The 9,550-nt window shown below is 42.4% G+C and overlaps 1 pseudogene; it reads left to right on the top strand.

Annotated features, from left to right (window-relative positions):
- Positions 1-4,825: 4,825 nt before the first annotated feature.
- Positions 4,826-5,068, top strand: LOC144593081 (U6 snRNA-associated Sm-like protein LSm6 pseudogene; annotated as a pseudogene).
- Positions 5,069-9,550: the final 4,482 nt, after the last annotated feature.

Below are 9,550 nucleotides of genomic sequence, written 5' to 3'. Positions count from 1 at the left end.
AGAGCAAGAAGAAATTGCAGGAGCCCGCGCTGCGATATATAAATCATTATTCAACATGGGTGAAGTACAGGAACACTGGAGGGTGACTAACATTCTGTCTCTATTTAAGAAGGGCTGCAAAGAAAAAAGTGCAAACTATAGACCTAACATCGTGGAAAGTTACTGGAGAGGATTCTGAGAGATAAGATATACTTGCATTTGAAAAGACAGGGATAGTCAGCATGGCTTTGTGTGGGAAATTATGTCTCATAAATGTAATTACATTTTTTGAAGAAGTAACAAAATGGGTTGGCGAGGGCAGGGACGTAGTCTGAATGGGCTCCTGCACGGCCTCTGTTAGACTGCTCTGAAAGGGTATATCGCCTGGGATCCAGGGAGAGCTGGCAGGGAGAGCTTGCTATTTGAATACAGACACAGAATACAGCTTCCTGCACCCATGCAGAACTCATGGACTTCATCAATTTCACTACCAATTTCCATCTTGCACTCAAATTCACTTGGACCATCTCCGAACCTCCCTTCCCCTTCTTGATCACACCGTCACCATCACAGTAGATGGACTATCGACTGGGATTGATATTAAAAAAAACTCTCATTCTGAAGGGGGGTCTCAACTTGAAATGTCACCTATTCCTTTTCTCCAGAGATACTGCTTGACCTGCTGAGTTATTCCAGCATTTTGTGTCTATCTTTGGTGTGAACCAGTATCTGCAGTTCGTTCCTACATAATCTGAATACAGAGTTGGCTTAATGGTAAGGAGTAGTGTGGTGGAAGGTTGATTTTTAGACTGGACACCTGTGTGCCTCAGGGATCCAAGCTGGGCCCATTGGTGGTTGTCATCTACATCAACGATTTGGATGAGAATGTCGAAGGCCCGATTAGTAAGTTTGCAAGTAACACTAAAATATGTGATATTATAGACAGTGAAGATGGCTATCAAGAATTATCGTGGGCTTGATCAGCTGGCCTAGTGGGTCAAGGAATGGCAAATAGAATTGAATTCAGATAAGTGTGAGGTGTTGGTAAGTCAAACCAGGACAGGATCTTCACATTGAAAGGTGGGTCCCTGGAAAGTATTGTAAATTAGAGGGATCTAGAACTACAAGTAAACTTGAACTACAACTCCTCCCCTTTCTGTGGTGGGGTAGACTGACTCCCCTCACCACCACCCCCCCCCCCCCCCCCTCCCGAATCTTTGCACATCCCCAATCCTTTCCACTCGTCAATTTAATTTTATGTTTCATGTTTCTTGTGTTTTATGACTGTTGGCAGATCAATTTCCCTCCTGGGATAAATAAAGTTCTATCGTATCGTATCGTAAATAGTTCCCTGAAAGTGATGTTGCAGGTGTATAGGTTGGTGAATAAAGGCTCATGGCATACTGGCCTTCATCAGTTACCGAATTGAGTATAGAACTTGGGAAATCACGTTACAGTTGTACCAAGATGTTGGTGAGGCCACACTTGGAGTATTGTGTTCAGTTTTGATCACCCTGCTATAGGAAGATGCCTTTAAGCTGGAAAAGAGTGCAGAGTATATGCAAGGATGCTGCCAGGTCTCGAGGGCGAGAACTAGAGGGAGAAGACAAATCAAACAAACAGGCTGTTTAATTAAATGCATTCCTCTAGTTGTTTCTGCTGTAATGAATGCAGTCCGTTCTGCTCAAAGATGTCAATGCCTTCTGGACATCAGCATCACCATCTGTGCTCGAGCACACTAAGTGATTGTAGATCAATTTTACTGCTAATAATTCCACTGTAAAGTTGAACAGGTTAACTTAGACTTTAAGTTAATATCTCTTTTGACGGCTGTGTGCTCCCATGCCACATGTATTGCAATCAGCATGACGGAATATTTATTTCTGTTGCTGTTTCATCAGTGACCTGCCTTCCATGATAAGATCAGAAATGAGGATGTTATCTGACACTCGCACTATGTTCAATTCCTTCAGCAGCTCCTCAGCAAATGAAGGAGCCCATACCTGCATGCAGAAGGACCAAGGCAATGTTCACGCGTAGACTTCGATTGGTTTGTTTAGTTTAGTTTGGTTTATTGTCACGTGCACCGAGGTACAGTGAAAAGCTTTTGTCATGTGCTAACCAGTCAGTGAAGAGACAATACATGATTGCAATCGAGCCATCCACAGATGTATGATAAAGGAAATAATGTGAATAACATATAGTGCAAGATAACGTTCAGTACGGTCCTATCAAAGATAGTCTGAGGGCTTCCAATGAGGACTACTCTCTAGTTGTTGGTAGGATGGTCAGTTGCCTGAGAACAGCTGGGAAGAAACTGTCCCTGAATCTGGGGGTGTGCGTTTTCACGCACCTATACCTTTTGCCCGATGGGAGAGGGGAGAAGAGGGAGTGACCATGATGCGACCCGTCCTTGATTATGCTGGTGTTGCGTTTACCAAGAAACAGCTAAAAGCTTTATTTTGCATGCATTCCAGGCAATGAGTGCACCAGATAGTGCAAAAGAGAAAATAAACAGAGGGCAGAATATAGTGTTAGACCGACAGAGAAAGTGCAGACAAAAAATGTGCAACATTTGCATCGAGGTAGATTGGAAGAGAGGGAATTCATCCTTAGCACATGTGGCCCATGTTTCAAGTCTGAAAACAGCAGGGAAGAAGCTGTTCTTGAATCTGGTGGTATGTCCTTTTAAGCTCTTATATCTTCTGCCTAACCAGAGAGGGGAGAGAAGGGAATAGCCAGAGCATGAATGGTCCGTGATTATGTTGGCTGCTTTCCTCAGGCAGGCTGTTCAGAGGGAGGTAACATTTATCCTAAAACAATGCCAGGCAATGACCAACTATGACCAAAAAATAGTTACGTACACTTGATATTCATAAGAATTTAAGAATAAAGGGTAGGCCATTTCGGACTGAGATGAGGAAAAACTTTTTCACCCAGAGAGTTGTGAATCTGTGGAATTCTCTGCCACAGAAGGCAGCAGAGGCCAATTCACTGGATGTTTTCAAGAGAGAGTTAGATCTAGCTTTTAGGGCTAACAGAATCATGGGACATGGGGAGAAGGCAGGAACGGGGTACTGATTTTGGATGATCAGCCATGATCATATTGAAAGGCGTGCTGACTCGAAGGGCCAAATGGCCTACTCCTGCACCTTGTGTATAGAAGTTGGGAGGTCATGTTGCAGTTGTATAAGACTTGGTGAGACCACATTTAGAATATTGTGTTCAGTTCTGGGCACCATGTTATAGGAAAGATATTGTCAAGCTTGAAAGGATTCAAAAAAGATTTACAAGGATGTTGCCAGGATTAGAGGGTGTGAGCTGTAGGGAGAGGTTGAGTAGGCTGGGTCTCTATTTCTTGGAACGCAGGAGGATGAGGGGTGATCTTATAGAGGTGTATAAAATCATGAGAGAAGAGATCGGGTAGATGTACAGAGTCTCTTGCCCAGAGTAGGGGAATCGAGAATCAGAGGACTTAGGTTCTAGGTGAAGGGGAAAATATTTAATGGGAATCCGATGGGTAACTTTTTCACACAAAGGGTGGTGGGTGTCTGGAACAAGCTGCCAGAGGAGGTAGTTGAGGCTGGGACTGTCCCATCATTTAAGAAACAGGCAGGTACATGGACAGGACAGGTTTGGAAGGATGTTGTCCAAGAGCGAGCAGGTGGGACTAGTGTAGCTGGGACATGTTGGCTGGTGTGGGCAAGTTGGGCTGAAGGGCCTGTTTCCGCACTGTATCACTCTGTGACTCTGTGACTCTATAACTCTATTTTTCTATGTTTCTATGTTTCTTAGAACATATGGGAGAGAAGCAGGAGTGCCCCATCCAGTTCCCTGCTCTGCCATCCCATAAGATTGTGGTTGAGCTTTGACCTCAGTGCCAATATCATGAACTAAACACATATCCTTCAATTCCATAACACCCCAATACATCTAACCATCTCTGTCATGAATATATTCAATGACTGAAAATCCACAGACCTCTTATGTACAAAATTCCTAAGATTCACGACCCTCATCACATCTCAGTCCTGGAAGATCAACCTTCAATGTTGATGCTGTGACCCCCTGATTCTAGATACCTCAGCCGGTGGAAACACTGACCCTGCATCACCCTGTCAAGGCCAATAAGTATTTTGTACCTTTTAATAAGATCACCTCTTATTCTTCTAAACACAAGTTCTCAAGTTGTTTAATTTTTCCTTGAAAGATAAACTGCCTTTCCCAGAATTAATCAGGTGAACTTTCAGCTGATTCAGCCGCCTGAACAAACCTGATCTCCCGGTTGCTGGACACTTAATTCTCCTTCCCATTCTTTCCACTCAAGGTCCACAAACCAAATAAAAAGACAATCTACAAGTACTTAAAAAATTGGGATTACTGGCTATATCATTATGCAAAACCGAAGCATTAAGCACGTGAATATTCAGTGCTTGTACACTGTACAAAATCATAGAGTAATAGAGAGTACCACTAGGGGGCGCCTGGCCTACAGTCTGTTTGTCCTTTTCAAACTCTTTTGTTATTTTTGTTAAGTTTTAAAAAGTTTGTGTAAATGTTCTCTGATTTGTTTTTAATGTGGGGGGTGGGGGAGGGGGGAGGGGGGAGGGGGAAACTTTTTTAAAATCTCTTACCTTACCTTAGATGCGATTGTTTTGTGGGTCATATCTAGGGTTGCCAGCTTCCTCAGTCCCAAATACGGGACAATGTGACCTCACCCAGCCAGCAGCCACGTGCTCCCGCTCCACCAATGGCGGCCGCCCGGGCCGGGAGGTGGTTTGCTATGCAACCTTGCCGCGTTTGAATCAAGCCATCAGTGGACCGTGCGAAGGCTGAAGGACGCAAAATGAGCCTGCGAAAGCAAACGCCCAGCGATTTTCTAAAACAAATCATAGGGAGGCCAGTGGTGGTTAAACTGAACTTGGGTGTGGATTACTGAGGTGTTTTAGCTTGTTTGGATGGATATATGAACATAGCACTGGAACAGACAGAAGAATATGTAAACGGTCAGCTTAAGATCAAATATGGAGATGCATTTATTCGAGGCAAGAACGTGTTGTACATCTGCACACAGAAGGGAAGACTTTAGATGATGTTGCAGACTGAAGATTGATTTTTGATTTGAAAGGCATAATTTTTTTAATGTAACAAAACTTTTCTTTAACTCTTTTGAAAATTTAGTTTTCTGCACTATATAACTAGTGGTTTCTCGATAAAGAATGATTTAATCCATATCTTAGTTTGGTTTACCAGATAATGGGTGTGGTGTATGTGTCAAACGTGATGTCTTATTCTGACTGGTACTGGCCTATTATGGAAGTATTGTATACAATTAAAGGAACATGCACGTTTGGATAGAAGCTAATATACTGCTGAAACCATTGTGAATAAAGGAGTTGATGTACACGTAAGAAAAACCTCCGTTAGGACTTGATGTACATGTAAAAAAAAACACCGGGCCTAATACGGGACAAGGGCTGTCCCAAACGGGACATGCCAATTCAGCCCAAAATACAGGATGTCCCGGCTAATACAGGATAGTTGGCAACCCTAGTTGGCAACCCAAGTCATATCTCCAGTCGCTCTGCGGCCTAACATTGTGGAGCTGGAGGCCTTGCTGGGGACTGAATTTGAGCCCCTGTGGGGTGTGGACTTACCATCTGAGCTTGCGATTCCTTGCCTGGATCGATGCTCCAACGCGGCCTATGGACTTTTACATCAGGGGCTTGCAGTCTTGGGTTGAGACCGAGTCGGAAGCTCCAAATGCTGCACGAGGTTCGACTGGTTCCGATGCGGGGTAGATCGCCCGGCACGGTGGGGGAGTGTTGAAATCCCCCCCCTCTCCAATGCAGGAGCTGGATTGCCCCAACGAGGAAGGCCCACTGCCAGCTACGGGAGTCAAGATCGTCCCGTCAACGGAAGGTTAGAGGCCCCCGATCACTGGAGGACAAAGAAGGGAGAGATTGAACTTTTTTTCGCCTTCCATCACAGTGAGGAATGTGGAGGAGTCACTGTGGTGAATGTTCATGTTAAAATGTATTTTGTGGGTCCTTTTGTTTTTTATTGTTATGACTGTATGGCAAATGACATTCCCCGTATGTTGCAAAACATACTTGGCTAATAAAGTATGATTATGATGATGATGGAGATGCAACACAGAAACGGGCCCTTCAACCCACCAAGTATTTGCTAACCACAACGTACCTATTTGTACATGATCGCACTCATTTTCTTCTCCCCCACATTCACATTGAATTCCCCTTATCTACACAGTGTAGTCAATTAACCTATTAACCCTGAGCTGATAGGTTTTTGTACTGAAGGAGAGTCGATGGATATGGAGATTGAGCCAGGAATTGGAGTTGAGGTCAAAGATCAAATCCACCAGATTCTTCTGAGTGTTGAAGTAGACTCGAGGGGCTGCGTCGCCCAATTTGCCATTTGGTTACGAAGATTTAGAGGTGTTTCATTGAAATTCACCATAGGAGATGATGTTATCATCACTTCTGAAGAGAAACAGGAGACATATCTCAACGTGCTTGCTTTATTGACATTAACATCGATGTGCCCGATGTCTGCTGTAGCTATGGAGAAAGCGCAGTTAAATCAGCATGATGAAGTACTGAGCAAAAGTGGGCATTGTTCCACATAGACCTCTGCAACTCTTGATCCGTTACTAAAATTGAAGCTGCCCTCTCCAGATAATTTTAATTTGTTAATTAATATGACAATCCACATTTCACATCAGGCAAAAAAAAAAATCAAAGCCATTTCAATATATTTAAGGCGCAGCGCAACACAAGACATTAGCTCACTGAACAAACTAACGCGGCACGAAGTTGGAAGAGATATATTGTCATCTTGCTTCATTAGGCCAACAGCAAAAATATACCAAAATTAGACTCCGGGGAGTCCAGTCCAGAGACAAAAAACAAAAATTGTGATGCAAGGTCTGTTATCTGAGATGATATCCAAAGAAAGCACTGTGAATACCAATTTCTCCAGTACTGAATGCTTATGAATGTTTTCTGGCGATCAACTATGTAATTATTCTATTGTGGACAGGGAAGAACTTAGTCAGTCTATGTACTTAATTTGACATAATAAGAACAGAAGGCGGTTGCAGCATAGAAAAAAAAAGAGTTTTAGTTGCGACCAGCATAAGAAAGAATTAAATAAATTATATCAAATATTCTCAATGCTTCTTTCAAACATTGCATCCAGCTTACATGCAATCATTCTCCCCTTACTTTTCATCTATCATCATCTAAAGTCTACATATTAATCTGCTCTCAGATTTAATCAATCCCCAAAAAATTCCAACGTTTTAATTCTTTCTTAATTACTTCAAAATCAGTGTTTCAATGGAGTACGTATCAATGCTTTGGTGTTTTAATTGAGTATTTCTCTCCTTCTCTCTTCCTCCCTCCCTCCCTCTCTCTCTCTCCCTCTCTCTCAATTTCTGTCTCTCTCTCGCGCTCTCTCGCTCTCTCTCTCTCCCTATCTATCTCTCTCTCCATCCCCTCTCCCTCTATCTCTCTCTCTCTCTCTTTCTCCACTGAACTACATTTACCATTTCATAATATGTCATTATCAAGTCACCATGCGCGTCTAAGATCTGTTTCTCAGTGCAAATGCATGTCCACCTGCCCATTGTCTTCATCACAACTAGTCACATGTGCAATTTCTGATATCCTAGAATCATGCCATATAATCCGATGCACCATCTAATGCAAGCCAATTTGGGGCTTTCAAGTGTTCTTCAAAAGAACACAAAGAGTCTGTTTTCCCACGTTTCAATGTCTGAAGTAGTGTCCAGGTTATTAAAGGCAGTCTCTCCAAACGTTCATAGCCTGGAGCATAAACTCATGCAAGAGAAAGTAATCAATTCATTATTCTTAATGATGCATTTTTTGACAAACTTAATATCAGGCCAATAGCTATTGGTAAATTATACTGAGATAATTTAATCCATTGCAAAAAATGTTTTTGAAAAACTTCCTATTTGCTGGTGTAACATGCTGTTTGTGAATTGGAATAATTAAAGAAATTACTAATTTGTCTAATTCAGGAGTTCAATATAAATTTTGCAAAAGCAGGTAAGACTGATGAGCAAGAACTATTAATAAAAAGTAAAGCGAGAGAGGAAACTAGTGTGGGAAGTGGTAGGAATGAAGGTGTGTACATACGTTGAACTTCAGAATTTAATATTAGGAGATGTTATGGGCACTCACTGGCATGTAGGATATTCATAAGTTTGGCATTCATAAGTGAAATCTGATAATCCCTTTCAAATTTTCACGGTAAAATGTTTATTATTATTTAGGTATTTTAAGAACACCAGCTGAAAACATGAATTAAAGTGGGTAAAGGAGGGTAACATAATTTTAACAACTTTTAATTTAGTTTAGTTTAGTTTAGAGATTCAGAGTGGAAACAGGCCCTTCGGCCCACCGGATCCACGCCGACCAGCAATCACCCATTCACTAGTTCTAATCTACACCTTAGGAACAATTTACAGAGGACAATGAACCTGCAAACCTGCACATCTTTGGAATGTGGAAGGATACCGGAGCACCCGGAGAAGACCCACGAGGTAGCAGGGAGAACGCACCCACTCCGTACGGACAGCACCCGTAGTCGGGATCAAACCCAGGTCTCCGGCGCTGCAAACGCTGTAAGGCAGCAACTCCACCGCTCCGCCACTGTGCCGCCCAATTTGAGTGGTGTAAATCTTATACTTGGTACCGCCTTTGCGTGTCAGACAATTTTTCATTCCATTTTTATTTCCTGAACTATGAAAAACCGAGTGCAAGTTATAGTAACAAAGAACTTCAATGTACATGCTTAATGTTTTGGGATGTCACATTTGCTCAATGCATTTCATTGGTGCATGCCACGGGCACAGGTTACTGATTGTGGGTGATCAGCCATGATCACAATGAATGGCGGTGCTGGCTCGAAGGGCCAAATGGCCTCCTCCCCCACCTATTTTCTATGTTTCTATGTTTCTATGCCCTAATAGAGGAAGTAGGACGTAAATATATTTTCTCGCTGCATCCAGAACCTGCATGAGTTTCATTATTTCCTTTGCTGTGGTCACAGAAACATCAATGCTTTCAGAGTTGAAGTTTCCATTAAGTATGCAAAATCACATACAGGCATTAACTACAATGATTCCAATGCATGCCCATTGCTGGACAAGAACTCCATGTGTTCTGCAATTATTGAACATCTCTTTGTCATGCTGTCCCATAAACATTCTCCAAATAAGTTAATGTTATCCACGATAGTCTATTGAGTTTGAATGTGTCTTTAAGAATAATGCCTAACATGTGGTACGATACATTTTGTTGTATATCACTATTAGTTGAGTATTGGTCACCATTAATAAATTATAGACACAAACTGCTGAAGTAACTCGGCGGATCATGCAGCATCTCTGAAGAAAAGAGTTTGAAGAGGTTCTCAACCCGAAACATCACTTATCCCTTTTCTCCAGAGATGCTACCTGACCCGCTGAGTTACGCCGGCATTTTGTGTTTATCTTTGGTGTAAACCTGCATGTGCA

Source organism: Rhinoraja longicauda, chromosome 4, assembly GCF_053455715.1.
Source record: "Rhinoraja longicauda isolate Sanriku21f chromosome 4, sRhiLon1.1, whole genome shotgun sequence".
NCBI classification, from domain to species: domain Eukaryota; kingdom Metazoa; phylum Chordata; class Chondrichthyes; order Rajiformes; family Arhynchobatidae; genus Rhinoraja; species Rhinoraja longicauda.
This window is presented reverse-complemented; position numbering and strand designations above follow the sequence as displayed.